The sequence below is a fragment of the Gopherus flavomarginatus genome, chromosome 14, assembly GCF_025201925.1.
Source record: "Gopherus flavomarginatus isolate rGopFla2 chromosome 14, rGopFla2.mat.asm, whole genome shotgun sequence".
Lineage (NCBI taxonomy): Eukaryota > Metazoa > Chordata > Testudines > Testudinidae > Gopherus > Gopherus flavomarginatus.
In genome coordinates, this window is record NC_066630.1 from 26,693,831 (window position 1) to 26,709,976 (window position 16,146).

Genomic DNA, 16,146 nt, shown 5'->3' on the forward strand with positions numbered 1-16,146 from the left:
ATATTTCTACTTAATCTGTAAAAGCAGCAAAGAATCCTGTGGCACCTTATAGACTAACAGACGTTTTGGAGCATGAGCTTTTGTGGGTGAATACCCACTTCGTCGGATGCATGTAGTGGAAATTTCCAGGGGCAGGAATATATATGCAAGCAAGAAGCAAGCTAGAGATAATGAGGTTAGTTCAATCAGGGAGGATGAGGCCCTGTTCTAGCAGTTGAGGTGTGAAAACCAAGGGAGGAGAAACTGGTTTTGTAGTTGGCAAGCCATTCACAGTCTTTGTTTAATCCTGAGCTGATGGTGTCAAATTTGCAGATGAACTGAAGCTCAGCAGTTTCTCATTGATGTCTGGTCCTGAAGTTTCTGATCGGTTATAAAAAAAAATGGGTAGTACTGAGATAGGGGCTATTTATGCTTTTCTTTGTGAGCAATCTAATCCGATGCTATAGACTGTATTTTCTTCAAGTAATGTGGTCCAGCACTATGGCACTTTGTGTTTCAAAGAAAATAAATACATAATGTCACAGAGGACTATTATAAAATGTGTATAATGTGTATTTAAGAGGGACAGTACAAAAAATAGACAAATGCTCCAATCCTTTTTCAGGTAAAGCTGAGTAAGTCCTGATGGGAGTTTGCCTTAGTCATGATAGAGTGTGAAATTCATCCTCCTATGAAGGATAAATGCAAACTTGTTTGCATCCCTTAAGTCCTGTGATCAGGGCATGCCAATGGACCAGCAGCCAAAGGACCTACATAGACCCTCTGCACTTTGGAGAATGGAGGGCAATCGTGGGGGTTAGGCTAAACAGAGATCATGGAAGTCATGTGTACAAAGATCCTGTGGCCATAACAGCTTATTTATATGATGTAGAAGGACTGTATCCTCAATTCCAGACCTAAGTTTGGGGAAGAAAATTGGTGCATCCGATCAGCAGCCGACCAGCTCCATGGGCTCTGGGAGGGACTAGCCTCTTTGTACTCTGCTCACTTCAGCAATTTAAAGTGTAATTTAAACTGCATTTCTGTACAGGTGATGTCAGTGTCATTTTGTAGAAAGCCAGGCAGCACTTGGTTCATATTCTGTGATGTGAGACCAGGCGAGGCTCTATGTTTTTTGCTGCCCCCCCAAGCACGACAGGCAGGCGGCTTTCAGCAGGCACTCCACTGGTCACGCAGATTCGATGGTGTGCCTGCGGGTGGACCGCTGGTCATGCGGATTCGGCAGCATGCCTGCGAGAGGTCGGCCAGTGCCGTGCCATTGGCGTTCCCACTGCCGAATTGCCACTGAAGCCGTGGGACTGGTGGACCTCCCGCAGGCGCGCCGCCGAAAGCCGCCTGTGTGCCGCCCTCTCAGTGACCAGCAGGCCGCCCCCTGCAGCTTGTCACCCCATGCACGCACTTGCTGCGCTGGTGCCTGGAGCCGCCCCTGTGTGAGACTCCCAGGAGGAATGGGGAGATGCAAAATATTTTGTTCTATAGCAAACACAGAGAGCTCACAAGTTTAGTCTTTACCTTATTTCACATAAACTTTTGTGATGAGATCAGCAACTGCCAACTCTATGAAAATATTCCAAATATCTATCACAGAACATGAAAGACGTGGTTCCTGTATGAGAGGAGAATCAGCTGCATTTCCCGCCTCCTCCCTTTTTATACTGTTCATTCATTCCTTCCATGTTACCTCTCAATCCTGTTTAAATCATAACTATATTTGGAGCTTCTCCCTTCTCATCATTAACTTGCCTCTGTTCTCCTCAGACCTACCGAGGATCTGGCTCTAACACTTTCAGTGACAAAGAATTTAGCAGTTGTCTTCAATGACCATTAATATTTTGGAATATTGTGACAATGATGAGCATTTAATAAACACATACTGTGCTATTCCACAGAATTACTCCAGTAATGACAAATAGCAGGGCCCAATTTTGCTGACTAAGCAGTCTCTTTTATATATGGGTGCCAGTTGTACTTTATAAATGACTTTAATTTACAGTGCATTACATGGCTATGTATTTCTTGCCTCTAAATCCCCATGCAATAATTTGTACTCTTTCCCTTGATAGCTTAACTATCTTTAACCTTTTGTTAAGATAGCTTCTTAATAATCCAGTCTGACAATTTTTCTTTGAATAAATGTATAGTTACTATAGTTGTACATCATCTAGTGTTTATTTTTGTAACCTTTTCTAACCTTGTTAACAACAATAGAATTATTCTTAACAGACATTCTTCTTTGAAGAAAATGCCCTGCACAAACTTATTTCTTTACATAACTACAACTAGAACATTTAATTAGATTTGCCAGTGTCACTGACAAATGGATTACATGTACTGTAAGTAATGTATATCTCATATGCTTACACGGATTAGAATTTTACAGTATCTTATTGACTTCTGTGTAGAAAGGGATTTCAATAACAGAAAATAAAACATAATCTTAATCAAATATTGTATGAGTTTTCACTTTTCAAAAATCCACTTTATGATGTCTCAGATCATGAATGCAGGAGAAGATATTTCTATTGTGAAAATCATTTAGCAGCCGGCAATAATGAACAATCAAATCACAAAGTCCTTCCATGGCTTCATCATGAGGTATCATTTTATCATGTGAAACAGAATATCTAGGCTCTTGTTGCCTTCCAAGGGATAATCATAGAATATCAGGGTTGGAAGGGACCTCAGGATGTCATGTAATCCAACCCCCTGCTCAAAGCAGGACCAATCCCCAGACAGATTTTTGCTCCAGATCCCTAAGTGGCCCCCTCAAGGATTGAATTCACAACACTGGGTTTAGCAGGCCAGTGCTCAAACCACTGAGCTATCCCTCCCCCCAAGGTGGAGTACTTCTTGAAAATAATCTTCAGGGTTAAGGACACAGATAAGTTTATATTTTGATTTTGGCAAACTTTGATATTTATCACTGGGTAGTGTTTGTTTCTGAGCGGACAGTACAGCCAAGATTTCAAGGTCTGTTGAATGATGGTGGTTTGGGGGTTTTTTGGAAGGAAATGTGTTGTCCAGTTTGACAAAGTTAGCATCATCATCATCATCATCATCATCATGTTCCCATTACACCTCTGGAGTTTAGGGCAGGGACAAAACTCCTGTCTGTTTCTGGCAAGTCTTTCAATGGTTCCCCAGCTGTGCCCCAGGTTTTTCAGCTCAGCTTCCACAGCTCTTTGTCATCTTGTTTTCAGGTGGCCTCGTTTTCGCTTGCCTTCAGGTGTCCATCGTATTGCTACTCTGGTGATGGAATCAGTTTCCATCCAAAACACATGTCCAATTCATTTCAAGTGCCTCCTGGCAATGATGGTGCTCATATCTTCTTGGTTGCACTGTGTGAATAGATCTTGATTTCAGATTGTTCTGTGCCAAAAGATAAAGCGGATTTTTCTGAGGCAGGTGGCATGGAATGAAGACAGTTTGGGCATGTCATATTTTCTCATTCCCTAGCATTCTGCACTATAAAATAGTGTTGAAAGTACACAGGGCTGATAAATCTTTAGTTTGGATTTAGTGTCGTATTTCGATGATTTCCAGACTATATTTAAACTCCTGAAGGTGTTCCTGGCTTTATTGATTCTGTTCCATATGTCCTGGCTTGTTGCACCGTCCTGGTTGATGGTGCTGCCCAAGTAGGGCAATGTTTCTGCACTGGTGAGAACATGATCCTCTATCTGTACTGGTGATGGTGAGAAAATATAAAAGGTCATGATATCTATCTTATTACAGTTGATTTTCAGTCCAATTTGCTGGCTGAATGTGTTGAGTCAAGTTGTGTTTTCTTGTATATCGTGTGTATGTGATAGGAGAGCGAGATCATCTGCGAAGTCCAGGTCTTCAAGGGATAAGAAGAGTGTCCATTTAATGCATTTGGGCACATCTTCTGTTGTATGCCACATTGCCCAGTCAATGGCAATGTTGAAGAGGATTTCAGGCATGACACACCTCTGATGTTTTGGCTTCAAAACTGAGCTCACTGTAATCAACATTGCATGTAAAATTGAAATAGAAGCTTTTGATGATATTGATTATATGGAGAGGGATTCCATATGTCCACAGAATGCGCCATAGGCTGGTGCTGGGAATGCTATCAAAACCTTTCTCAAAGTCTATGAAATTTATGTGAGTTGCCATTTCCATTCTAAGCATTGCTCTATTATGTTTTGTAGAGTGAAGATCTGGTCTGTGCATCCACGCCCTTTTTGAAAACTGGCTTGCTCTTTTCTGAGAATGCTATCAACTGCCTCTGATATACGCTGGACTATGATCTTGCACAGTACTTTGCTTGGCACAGATAAAAGGGTGATACTATGCCAGTTATTACAATCCCTGAGAGTTCCTTTCTTTGGCATCTTCACTGTAACCCAGTGGTGGGCAATCTGTGGCAGGCTGTGAGACAGTTTGTTTGCATTGACCATCTGCAGTTTTTTATGGTTCAGAGACCAACATAGAACTGGCCTCACACACAATTATGATTAAATAAACAGAATACAAGCAATGTTTTATATTAACAAATAAGGTAGATGTATCTGTCTGGGCTTATCCTAGACTGACCAAACCACTTTCAAATTGACCACCAAGCTGGTATTTGGACTGTTTATTGGGAAATGATAAATTAGAACTCTAACAGTGGGGAAGCTTAGGGAAGGAGCAGGTGATCAATGAATTGCCATGATTTTGGACATAAACTTCCAAGTCTTCTGTATAAGACAAAGATATAGTGCTGGTGGATACATTTCCCTTTCACTGGGGGAGTGGATTACATGGATGCTTGCCTTCTGGTACTTGAACTAAATTCAATAAAGAGCCTCTTCCATCAAACATAATATACTAACATATGTGGTCCACTAACCATGTCATGATTGTCACTATGCTGGACACCATGGCCACTCAGCGCTTCATAGAAACAATAGAAAAAGAACTCTGATCTCCTGTTCAGTAAGCATAGCAGCCTACTATTTGAGCTGAAAAGAACAGATCCTTTAGTTGTTATATGCGAGTCAGTATGTCTACTGCTAACAGAGCTGATTTCATTCAATAGGGAGCAGTGGTGCACACATTCATGCTAGTCCAGGGTTGTGACCAAAATTGGGTTGCCAGAACATATCCAAGAGTCGCATGGGAGGTCCAGAAGGGGTGATGATGGTGTTGGGCCTGGGGAAGGGGGTTGTTGAGAGCCCACCCTGCATTCACCTTACTGTGGTGGCAGCTCTGCAGCTGTGGGTCCCACACAACTGGCGGGGTTTGACTCTCTCCTCCAGGCATTGTGACTTGGTGCACAGGGTCTCTCAGGTTTCACCCAGCTGCCTCTCCATTATGATGACAGAGGGATGGCTGGAGCAAATTTTAGTAGTGGCACTGTGACCCCATGTGCCAGGTTAACAATGCCACTCTCACAGAATTGGCCCAGCCAGCCCCCATCTGGGCTGGCTGGGCCAAACGTGAGTGGCATTGCAATCCCAGAGGTTGTAACACCTGGTGAAGGAACCTGTGCCCAGGCAACCCTGTGGGACAAGAATTGCAGGACCTACTGCTATGGTACACATGGTGCACTTATTTAGTATTTATTATCTTAATGCTTAATATATCTTATATATTGTTGGTAAGAAATATTTAGTAAGTCAGATATTTTTTGGCACTTAATCTGTTTACTGGGTCGCAACAGGCCATCAAGGTGTACAAATGGCTCCTGAGTTCCAAAAGGTTGAGAACGACCACATTAGCCAGTTCATTACAACACTTTTCATTTATATATGGTACTTTTCAGTTTGAAGTACCCCAAACCACTTTACATAGGGCCAGATTTTCTGGTCCACTAAGTTCAGTTTGTATCATGTACACCACTCCAGCTGCCCCCGAACCCTCACCATAAGGAGAGAGGGCAGGTATGGTGGGATGGGAGTATGGCAAAGAGGAGCTCTGCTATGCCCAGTTCTCCTCAGGTTTAACATCCCGGGAGAACCTTATGCTAGTGGTGTTAGAGCATTGCAGCATTGACTATATGGGGTCGGCAGTTCAGGATCAGATAGCTGCAAATGACTCCCTAATATGTTCCCTCCCTCACTGGGTATGAACGGAACTCCACTGCAGTCAAGAATCTGGCCCATAGTGAATACATATAGCACTTCTGAAAGGCATAACTAGCACATTGGACAACAAGGGTAGAGTGGACATTCTGGGTAAAGATACTCTTGCAAATCTCTCCTCTTATAAGAAGTGACATGGAGTCTTCAGTGTTTATCCAGAGCAAACAAACTCTTTGTTTAGAAAGACCCCATACAATACACTACACAGAACTCAAATTATTTATTGTTTATTGGAAGAATAAATTGACTCTTCCTGGTATTCTAATCTGTGGTTCATGCGTGCGAAGTATTTCACACCTGAGTTTTAAGCGTTTTGCCATCCCCTCAGACAAGATGGTTTATTAATCTACATGTCTCAGATCTCTCTAGCTCCTTAAAAGGAATCTGCTGCAACAGCATAGAACAATACAAAGTAGAGGTTTTCAGTCTATTTCTGGTGCTTAGATACTAAGGTGAAAGGAGCTTTTACAAATACCTAAGAGAGATCTATTGTGTATTAAAAGAAATAGATCCCTTCAAGCATGCCAGCAAATTCTGGATTTCTCGTTGTGCTTATTCTGGAGCTCTGGCCATCTCTCTTCTAGTCCAGGTAAGTCATTGCTTGTTAAAGTTTTATGAACTGAAACAATTTTTGCTTAACATACAATGTATATTATGTTCATGTTACATCTAAAATCCTTTACTGAAGTCCCCACAGAGCTACAGAATGAAATTAATGAAACAGAACTTACTGAGCATAATATCCATTAAGGTCTACCCTTTTAACACAAGTAAATACAAATCAACCTATTTCATTACCTTATGAATGGCTGTCATGCTCCTTTCTTTAGCAGATTTACATTATTTTCCTTTATTGCCTAAATAGGCATTTCCCGTGTTTCAGCCATCTTTCATGTATGAAAAACCTGTCTGAATTACCTTGTTGTCTTCTAAGCTCCTTAAATCCAGTGCAGAACTTTTGTTTCTTTATCAGAGCGCACATTCATCAAGCAGACATCTGTGCTCTTCTTCTTATAAGCAAGGTCATCAGTACAGTAAAATTCAAAGTAGGCAAGCTAACTTCCTATTAACCATGAGAAAATTAGACAAAGAAGCTGTCTTTCCAGACTTCTTCCTGGTCTCTTATTGTGTCAAGCACCCACAGCTTCATTTAAAGCCTACTGCTTCTGCAAATGCACTTCATCTCTGAAAATTAGGCCTTTATTGAGTAGGGAATTCTTCCTGCTTTATCTAGGCTCTCTCTCTATGTGAAATTCATAAGCTCTGCCTAAGACCTACCGAAGCCCTGAATTTAGGGTCGAAGTGATAGAGTGCCATTGTGTGAAACATCTGCATGGGAGTAAATTTCACTGTCAGTGAATATGTTCAGTGTGGACATTCAACATCATAATGAAAAGGACAAAATTAACTAGAGGAAAAAATTAGTTTTACCGTTAGTGGACCCTATACTCAGACCTGTCATAAATAAATGAGGAAGACCAAATTAGGTAGTAAACAAATTAAAAACTCTTCTGCCCCAACTACTTTAAAATATATATAACTTTAAAGATTTTTTTTAAGTTAATATCCAGGCTAAGAATGGAAACTTAGCCAAAGTTTCTGATAGTTCCTTTCCCCCTGGCATTCCCTTCTTCACCTCTTTTGCCCCTCACCTTTCAAATCTCCTCTAAGTGGCTTAGGAGCCAAAGTCCCACTGATTTTCATTGAAACTTAGGCTTCTACATGCCTAGAACACTTTTGAGAATGGAACTTTTATGGTATGTCTACAGTGTGCGTTAAAACACGCAGCAGCTAGGCTCAGAATGTGGGTCTACATACTCGGGCTCGCAGGGCTAGTGCTACGGCACAAAAAATAGCAGGGTAGATATTGCAGCTGGGGCTGGAGCTTGGGCTCTGATACCCACCCTCATTCCATGGTTCAGAGCCAAAGCTCCAGCCAGAGCCACGGCAGCTACCCTGCTGTTTTTAATGCCATAGTGGAAGCTTGAGTTTGTCGAGGGGCGGCAAGCCATGGAGGGCGCTCTGCCGGTCGCCGCAAGGGCGGCAGGCAGGCTGGATTCAGCGGCATGCCTGCGGAGGGTCCGCTGGTCCCGTGGCTTTGGACCTCCCGCAGGCACGCCTGCTGGAGGTCCACCGAAGCTGTGGGACCAGTGAACCCTCCGCAGGCAAGCTGCCAAAGGTAGCCTGCCTGCCGTGCTTTAGGCCGCAAAATCCCTAGAGCCGCCCCTGCTCCCCACCAAGCAGTTGTCTTTCTCCCCAGTCTCTTCTCATTGTCTCCTGCTCAGCATATTCCATATCGATGTGTTTTCAAAAGTGGGTCAGATCTTACACACCCACTTTGTGCTACCAATTTGCTTTGGCCTGTGTAAGCTGAAAAGTAGGCAGGGAAGGGTAAAAAGGATGTGTGTCAGGCCTTCATGGTAGTGCAGCTTCATCCCTAGAAGTAATACAGGTAATTGCTTCTGAGGAGCTGTTAGAGAGCTAAGAAATCTAGTGACAAGTGACAAGAAAGTCAGCTATGCATCACTTTTCCTTCCGTGGTACTCAGTTCTGGACAATTATGTTCCAATAGTGAACTGCTGCCACAATTAGATTATTATCATCAGGTACAGCTGTAGAATTATAATACTATGCATGTGGATTCTGTAACCTCAAGACTGATGTCTTTGTCTGCCACATTTCTGTTCATAATATCGAGTTAACATCTTGCATAGTGTTTGGCCAACATTGCCAGTTTTTCCAGGTGCATTTTTCCAGGTCTGTGTTTTCAGTATGTCCAAGCACACATGACACAGGTGCACTGGCAGCACTGCTGTGTTCTGTGGGCTGGGCTAGAGAGTTTCCAAACAGCCAGCACTCCTGCCAGAATTGATGATTGATTAAAGAAGCATCCCATTCAGGGAAAGTTTGCATTGTCTGCACTCAGCAGGACATGGGCCTACAGTGTGGTATGTGGCTACACAATGGCTATCTGTGGAGCTATGCTCACTTTTATTTTCTTGTACAGGGTCACAGCTGCACACAATAGCAACATGTATGTTTTCTGCAAATGTACAAAATGGAACCTACTGTCTTATCAGATGCAGAGGGTCTTTTCTCAGATATATATATTTAAATGTGTATAACAGTGCAGGAGAGGGTCCAGTCCTCCAAACAGTGCCAATGTGATAAACCTACCTGTCATCACTGTGGCATCTATGTGCTAGCTACATTTAGGGAACACAAAGAAATTATCCATTAAAAACCACTGTTCTATTCACCTTGTTATTGTCACTTTTAGTTAATGGAGTTTTTAAATTAACCTCCCTCCCCTTCTCATCCTGTTATAATCTAATCTCTCCAGGCACTTACGCCACACAGATCCTTGTTGTATTAGAGCAAATACATGTACCTATATGTTACCATAAATTACAATTCCTTTCTATTTTAAATATTCTTCCCTCCTTTCCTTTTTTCTCCCTTCTCATTTCATGAGAGGTGTTGGCTGTTTATTCTTTTTGTCCTATCATTGTGGGAGGTGTTGTGTCCTGAACACAGTTAAGTTTCTGTTTATTTCAATCACTTATGGTAATCCTGCCTTACAACCAGTTGTCCCAAGAGAACTCTCCAAGGAAATGGCAGACAGCAGAAAAATGTTACTTTTAAACTAGAAATGTTAAGCTGGCTTGAATAAAATAGGGAACACCACACACACACACACACACAAGCACCATGTGAAGCTTCAACCTTCTTTAGAACTGTACTTGAAAAGAAGATTTTTTTTCAAGTTCAGAATTGCTTGTGTAAATGAGGATGTTGTTTTTGTGGTTTCAGAACAGAACTAGAAGTGCCACAAAACAACAAGAAGGCCTTCTCTGGAGAGATTTCCATCTCACATCCGAATAGTTCATCTAGGCTTTTGGTGGCTTGTCCTAAGTGAACTTTGAACCTTTGGTGATTCAACCACCCTAATCACCTTTCCCCTTCATCTCTACCAGAAATTGAAATTACATCAAACTCTTGTTTTTACTGGGGTGAGGGAAAGACAAATACATATGGGTCTGAACCAAAACTGTGGAGCCCCAATGTCCCCAGATATTGAGGAAATTCCCATCCAGATCTCAATTGGAACTTTCCAGCTTGACCGTTCTTTCACGTCTCCCAGGTTATAATTGCTTTGCCTGTTAAAAGATTGTTCCAATAAGTTTGTATTGTGTCACACAACTTTTTTTTTAAAAATGCTGTATTTCAAAACATGAATGTATAATGTCTCCCCGGAACTCTGCACCATCACAGTGAAGGATACAAGTGCAGTCCAAGACAGACATGTTTAATTAGTGAGCAAACTTGACATTTTCAGTGTTTGGACTTGACCAGGAAGGAGCCAAGAGCAAACCAGGGATTTTTTTTTTCATATTGCAGACAGAAAATAATTTCTTGAACTCAAAAAAATGAAATGTCTTTGTAAATTCAGAACAGATAAAAGGCCATTAGAGTTAGGGCTCAATACTTGATGACATGATTATATACTCCAAAGACAGCTCTAAACAGGAGCAAATGTTAGATTACTGTTCAAGAAGTGAAAAGTGTTCAGAAATAAGTGAGGGGCTACAGAGATGGCAGACCCATGGCCTCCCCATTATTAATAAAATGTTTAACCCCAGAAAACTGTGCTCATATTTAAAATTGGTTTCTTTTTAATTATCATTTTTATCTTATTATAATTCTTAGTAATTATTTGTAATGCAGCAGCATATCAGAGCCCCAGGCATGGACAGACCCAAATCTTTTAATTTGTTTTTATTATTAAAAATCTGGTAACGCGTTCTATGAAATGTCTCTAATTCTGCCCTCAGTGACACTCCAGCCAGCCCAATGAAACAATGGGACAGCCAGCGTGACACTGAGGGCAGACCTGAGCTGCTCATCCCTTGGTCATGCAGTAGAAATTGCACCCATTTAACTGAGGGTAGAAGTGAGCCTCATATGCCAAGGTACAGAATTGTCTCAGCAAGTGAGAACACTAAGTAGTGAACATGTTGTGAATTGGTCTAAAAATAGAGACAAGGCTCGGTTACAGTGCATGGATTCCTGAACAGAATGCGGGGTTTTACCCAAAGCATGTCTGAAATCCATGGAAATACCACCACTGAATTCAGTGGGAGCTGGATTGTGCCCATTCTCAGTCATAATCTGGTGCAAATGTATCCTCTTCCTGAGACTGGAATTTATTTGCAGTTGAAACCACAGCATGACAGAAACCTTGCCCTATTCGTTCTTTCCAGACTTGGCTGTCCCTGTGGTTTCTCTACAAAAACCTCTTTGTCTCCAATTGTAATTCTCTCTGCCCCGTCGTTCTCACCTCCCTTTTGTAACCTGGTAGAGTTAGCAAGCTGCACCTGCCACAAGGAGTCAGCCTGGACTGTTCACAGGGCCAGCTCCAGGCACCAGCCGCTTGGGGCCGCACCTTCTAAGGGGCGGCCAATCTTGGGGTGGTGGGGCAGTGCTCCAGTTTTTTTGTTTTGTTTTGTTTTGTTTCGGCGGGCGGCGCTCGGTGTTTTGGAGTTTGAGTTTTTGGGGGTTTTTTTGGTTCGGCGGGGCAGCACTCAGGAGTTTTTGTTTTGGCGGAGCGGCGCTCGGGGGTGGTTGTTTCGGCGGGGCAGAACTCGGAAGTTTTTGGTTTTGTTTTGGCGGGGCGGCGCTTGAGGGGTGTTGTTTCGGCGGGGTGGCGCTCAGGTTTTTGTTTGTTTGTTTTTTGCTTGGGGCAGCAAAAAAGTTAGAGCCGTCCCTGAGTGTTCAAACAACTGTTTACAGGGTGGGTCAGCAGAAGAACCCTGCTGCACCTCCACATATATTTTTCTACCAGGAACCCCTCCCTACTTGAGATTTGTACATAGACTTTCATTTCAACTCTAATTGTACATCATGCCTCCTGATCTCTGCCCTCTGTTGGGAGGCAAAGGCTGAGGAAATTGTTCAACCACATACCAGAGTCATTAGAGCAACATTAGGGGATGGAGTCAGATCTTACAGGCTGTTAATAAATTGGGGGAGGGAGGTTTTGAGTATGGGCAGAGACGAGGAAGGAAATAGGAGGAGAGGGAACAAGACCCAGTCCCAGCTGCAGATTGCTTTTACAGAGCTCTACTGGGGAGACGGGGAGGAATTTAAACTGAAATCAGATTCCTACCAGCTATATATTCAGTGGTACATAGGAGTGACTTACAGTCCACGATGTGAATGAGGGCCAGGAACTCTTATCTTTGGGATATCTTGGAAACAACTTTTGGTGAGGTCTAAAGGCAGCACAAAACATTTACTTGACATTTAACAACCCACTGAAATAGCAAATGTAACATAGGAAATCATCAAATTTACACCAGCATCATGTTACTTAGTCAAATAACATGGCATTTTGATTTATGACAAAACATAATAAATACAATGTCATGCTAGTTGAATAGTTTGAATCAAACTTATTTTCAGAATAGCACACCTGTAGAGAGAAAGTTTACTCCAGTTCAAAATGTGTCATTCTTGCTTTGTAAACAAGAAACTGTGGAGCTAAGAGACTAAGGAGGATATTGGAATATAGGTCCACTTCTATGGGCTTTCCCAGTTGTTGCAAGGTTTAGAAAGTCTGAAATCGAGGAACTCATGAAATAGGATCTGGAGCTGTTCATCTCCAGGTCACTGGTTACAATCTGGCCTATGTTAGTTATAACTGGACAGTTATTGCTATCTGGAAGTTATTTGGTGGCCTTATTTCATATTTTTTTTGACCAAATGTTCACATCTCAAATACTCCCAATACAATTGGCTCTAACTGAGACATTGTTGGTAGACTCTTAGGACAGAGGTCAAGAGTCAAATGGACATGGATACTGAATTACTTTTTCATCCCTTGAAATAGTGTCTGCCGAACAGAGGTATATTGTGCATACTTTCCCTTTCCTGTTGATAATATGAGAATCCTAGAGATGGTTTCCTTTGTCACCATTCATCAGCATTTGTATTCTTAAAAAAAAATTATAGCCAACTTCTTAGATGGTATAAATTGGTGTCACTATATTGATTTACACCAGCTATGGATTAGGCCTTTAAATGAATTTTTTAATGCCTTAACTGCATAGGTGAATGCGCTACATAAACAACAAAACCCCAAAATTTGGCATTAGCTGGATGCCATGAGCGTTTCATCAAGATTTCCAGATCTCCACACTCAAATTAGTTCCAAAGACCTCCAGAATTCTGGTTCAGAATATGTGACCTCCAGAAAATGTAATGAAAGGGATCTATTATTTTGTTTAAAGAAACGTGTTCACAGATTTTTATGTTTACAGTATCTCTTTAACACTAGCTTATACTCTCATTTAGAACCTTAAAGCAAAATTGGGCTACATTCACCAGTGATGTAAGCTGTTAGGTACTAAATTGCACGTTAGGATATGTTACCATTTTCACACTGGTGTAAATTATGAGTAAAGTTCATCTGTGTAAAACTAGTGTAAGTGTAATTAGAATCAGACTCTGGATGTCTAGTGATTTAGTCATAAAGCAGGAACTATTCCCATTGTTACCCAATCTGGAATGTATTATTTGTGAGCAAGACTGGTTTCATATAGGGTACTGCCATTGGGATCATGCTTCCCAGCTCAGGTATTCAGACACACACTAGTTCTGCTTAAGCTAGTGCACTAAAAATAGCAGTGTAGCCAGCAATAGCATGGGCGACAGCATGGCCTAGTCACCTAAGTATAAACCCACCTAGACTCTTTGGGAATGTACTTGGGTGGCTAGCCCGCGCCGTCACTACGCTGCTATTCTGTGCACACTAGCTCAAGCAGAACTAGTGCGTATCTGTCTACTCGAGCTGGGAAGCACCTCACAGCTGCAGTGTAGACCTTTTCTTAGTCACCCAGGAGATTGTAGGTATGTGACAGGAAGTAGTAAGTAAAATTGTAATGGAAAGTTGTCAGACTGAAATATTCCAAGGGTATATCAGCATTGCAGGCCCACTACAGCAATGATGGTGCAGTAAGCTGAAAAGGGATTTACAGAAGTAAATAAAGTAACTCAGATACCTGCTACTAATCTGACCATTTTGAACATCCTGGGTGTCCCCAAGCAGCACACACAAAGCCCCATGCTTGTAGCACAATGTTTTGGGATGGGCTGTTGACAGATCAAACAACATTTAAACCATAAACATGGTTTAAATATTAAGAAATAGCACTTTTTTGAATAACAGTGGGATGTATTGAAAGTAGAGGAGCCCAATATGCATAGCCCTGCTTTACCAAGTTCATGGGACATTGGGTGTTGATGCTAACTTGTTTAAGTATCAGAGGGGTAGCCGTGTTAGTCTGGATCTGTAAAAGCAGCAAAGAGTCCTGTGGCACCTTATAGACTAACAGACGTTTAGGAGCATGAGCTTTCGTAGATGCATGTAGTGGAAATTTCCAGGGGCAGGTATATATATATGCAAGCAAGAAGCAGGCTAGAGATAATGAGGTTAGTTCAATCAGGGAGGATGAGGCCCTCTTCTAGCAGCTGAGGTGTGAAAACCAAGGGAGGAGAAACTGGTTTTGTAGTTGGCAAGCCATTCACAGTCTTTCACAGTCATTTAGCTGTTTAAGCTAAAACTATTGGAGCAGTTGCAGTTGACATTGTGACAAAGAACACACCTACATTTAGGCTTCACAGCAACAAGGTCAGGAGACAAGAGTTGCTTGAGTCCTTGTTTAACTATCTCTAAAATTGCTATTAAACGTACCTAAATTTACTATTTAAAGCTAAGGAAAACCAAGCCTTTTCTCTGTTTTTTGGAATTTCTCTCCCCTCCCTCTTCCTCCTCCTCCTTCTCCCCTCCCTCCATCTTCTACTTCCTTCTCAAACCACAATGAGCCTAAAATATGGCATTTGCTGCAGAGACATGCCATAGGAAGCAGCACAAATACAGCTAACTAACCAGTTGTTAGCTAGATTTTTTTAGGGATTAAACACTATTTTTGCAGAGAGAGGGAGGTAGTTGACTGTGATCAATAGTGATAATTATAATAATAACCCCCCTCAAAAAAAGAGGTTCCATTTTCCCAGTTGGAGCCTGAGCCACCAGTTCATCTCATCTTTCTTTACTATGTCTAGAGCCAGATTCTACCTTGCCCTGTATCTTGTATTGTCATGTATAACAGGTTAAAATGTTACCATATCAAACCACTAGTACTTTACACCGTCTTTACACTGTTTTAAATGACTGCATACGGCATAAGGCAATGGTGAAATGGGCACCTATATGACAAACCATTTGGCCTGGCACAGAGTGAAGTGAATTGGGTGGGATCCAGTGTTACAAGTTCTCTGATTTTTGCTGGCTGCCCAACATCTGTTTATCTTGATATTTTAATAGTTCATCTGGTATTAAAAGGCAGACATATGCAATTCCTGCTTTGCAATGCTGGGGACAGTGTTTACTCACCTTGGCAACTGACAATGGCATTTTTGCATTCTTTGGGAGTTCATTGTCCTTTGATGAGTAATGAGTGATATGGGACAAAGAAGCAGTGGTGGTCCAATTTAACACATCCTTCTAATTCAGGTTTAGTGGATGAAACAGAAGAAACTTCAAACCTGCAAGTAGGGCCCATAGGATTTAGCTAAGGCCAACTTTCTCATCTGTGATCTTGCTTTTTTCATTATAACTGACATTTTTGAGGGTGAGCTTTGTTACAGACTATTAGCCTATGGCAGTGGGCTGGAGAGATGAGACTTCACTGAGATACAGAACACATAAAAAAGAGCGAACAATTGAAATTACAGGGTTATTGGTATCTTGTTGTCGAGGTAGCTTGAGGTTGGTTATACACTGAGAGGAGTTCAGCTCGCTTTTATGTGTGATGTTGTGAAATGAAATCAGTGCCCAGTGTGCCCCAACACTAATTGTAAAACTTTCTGAAAACAAAGAGCAAAAACAAAGTAGTTTCATTGTTCCCCCTTTCCCCCTTTTAACTGTTGTAGTGATCTTTCAGAGCTATCACGGCAAGTGAAGCTTGATGTGCTTTGTGTGCCTTTTTTA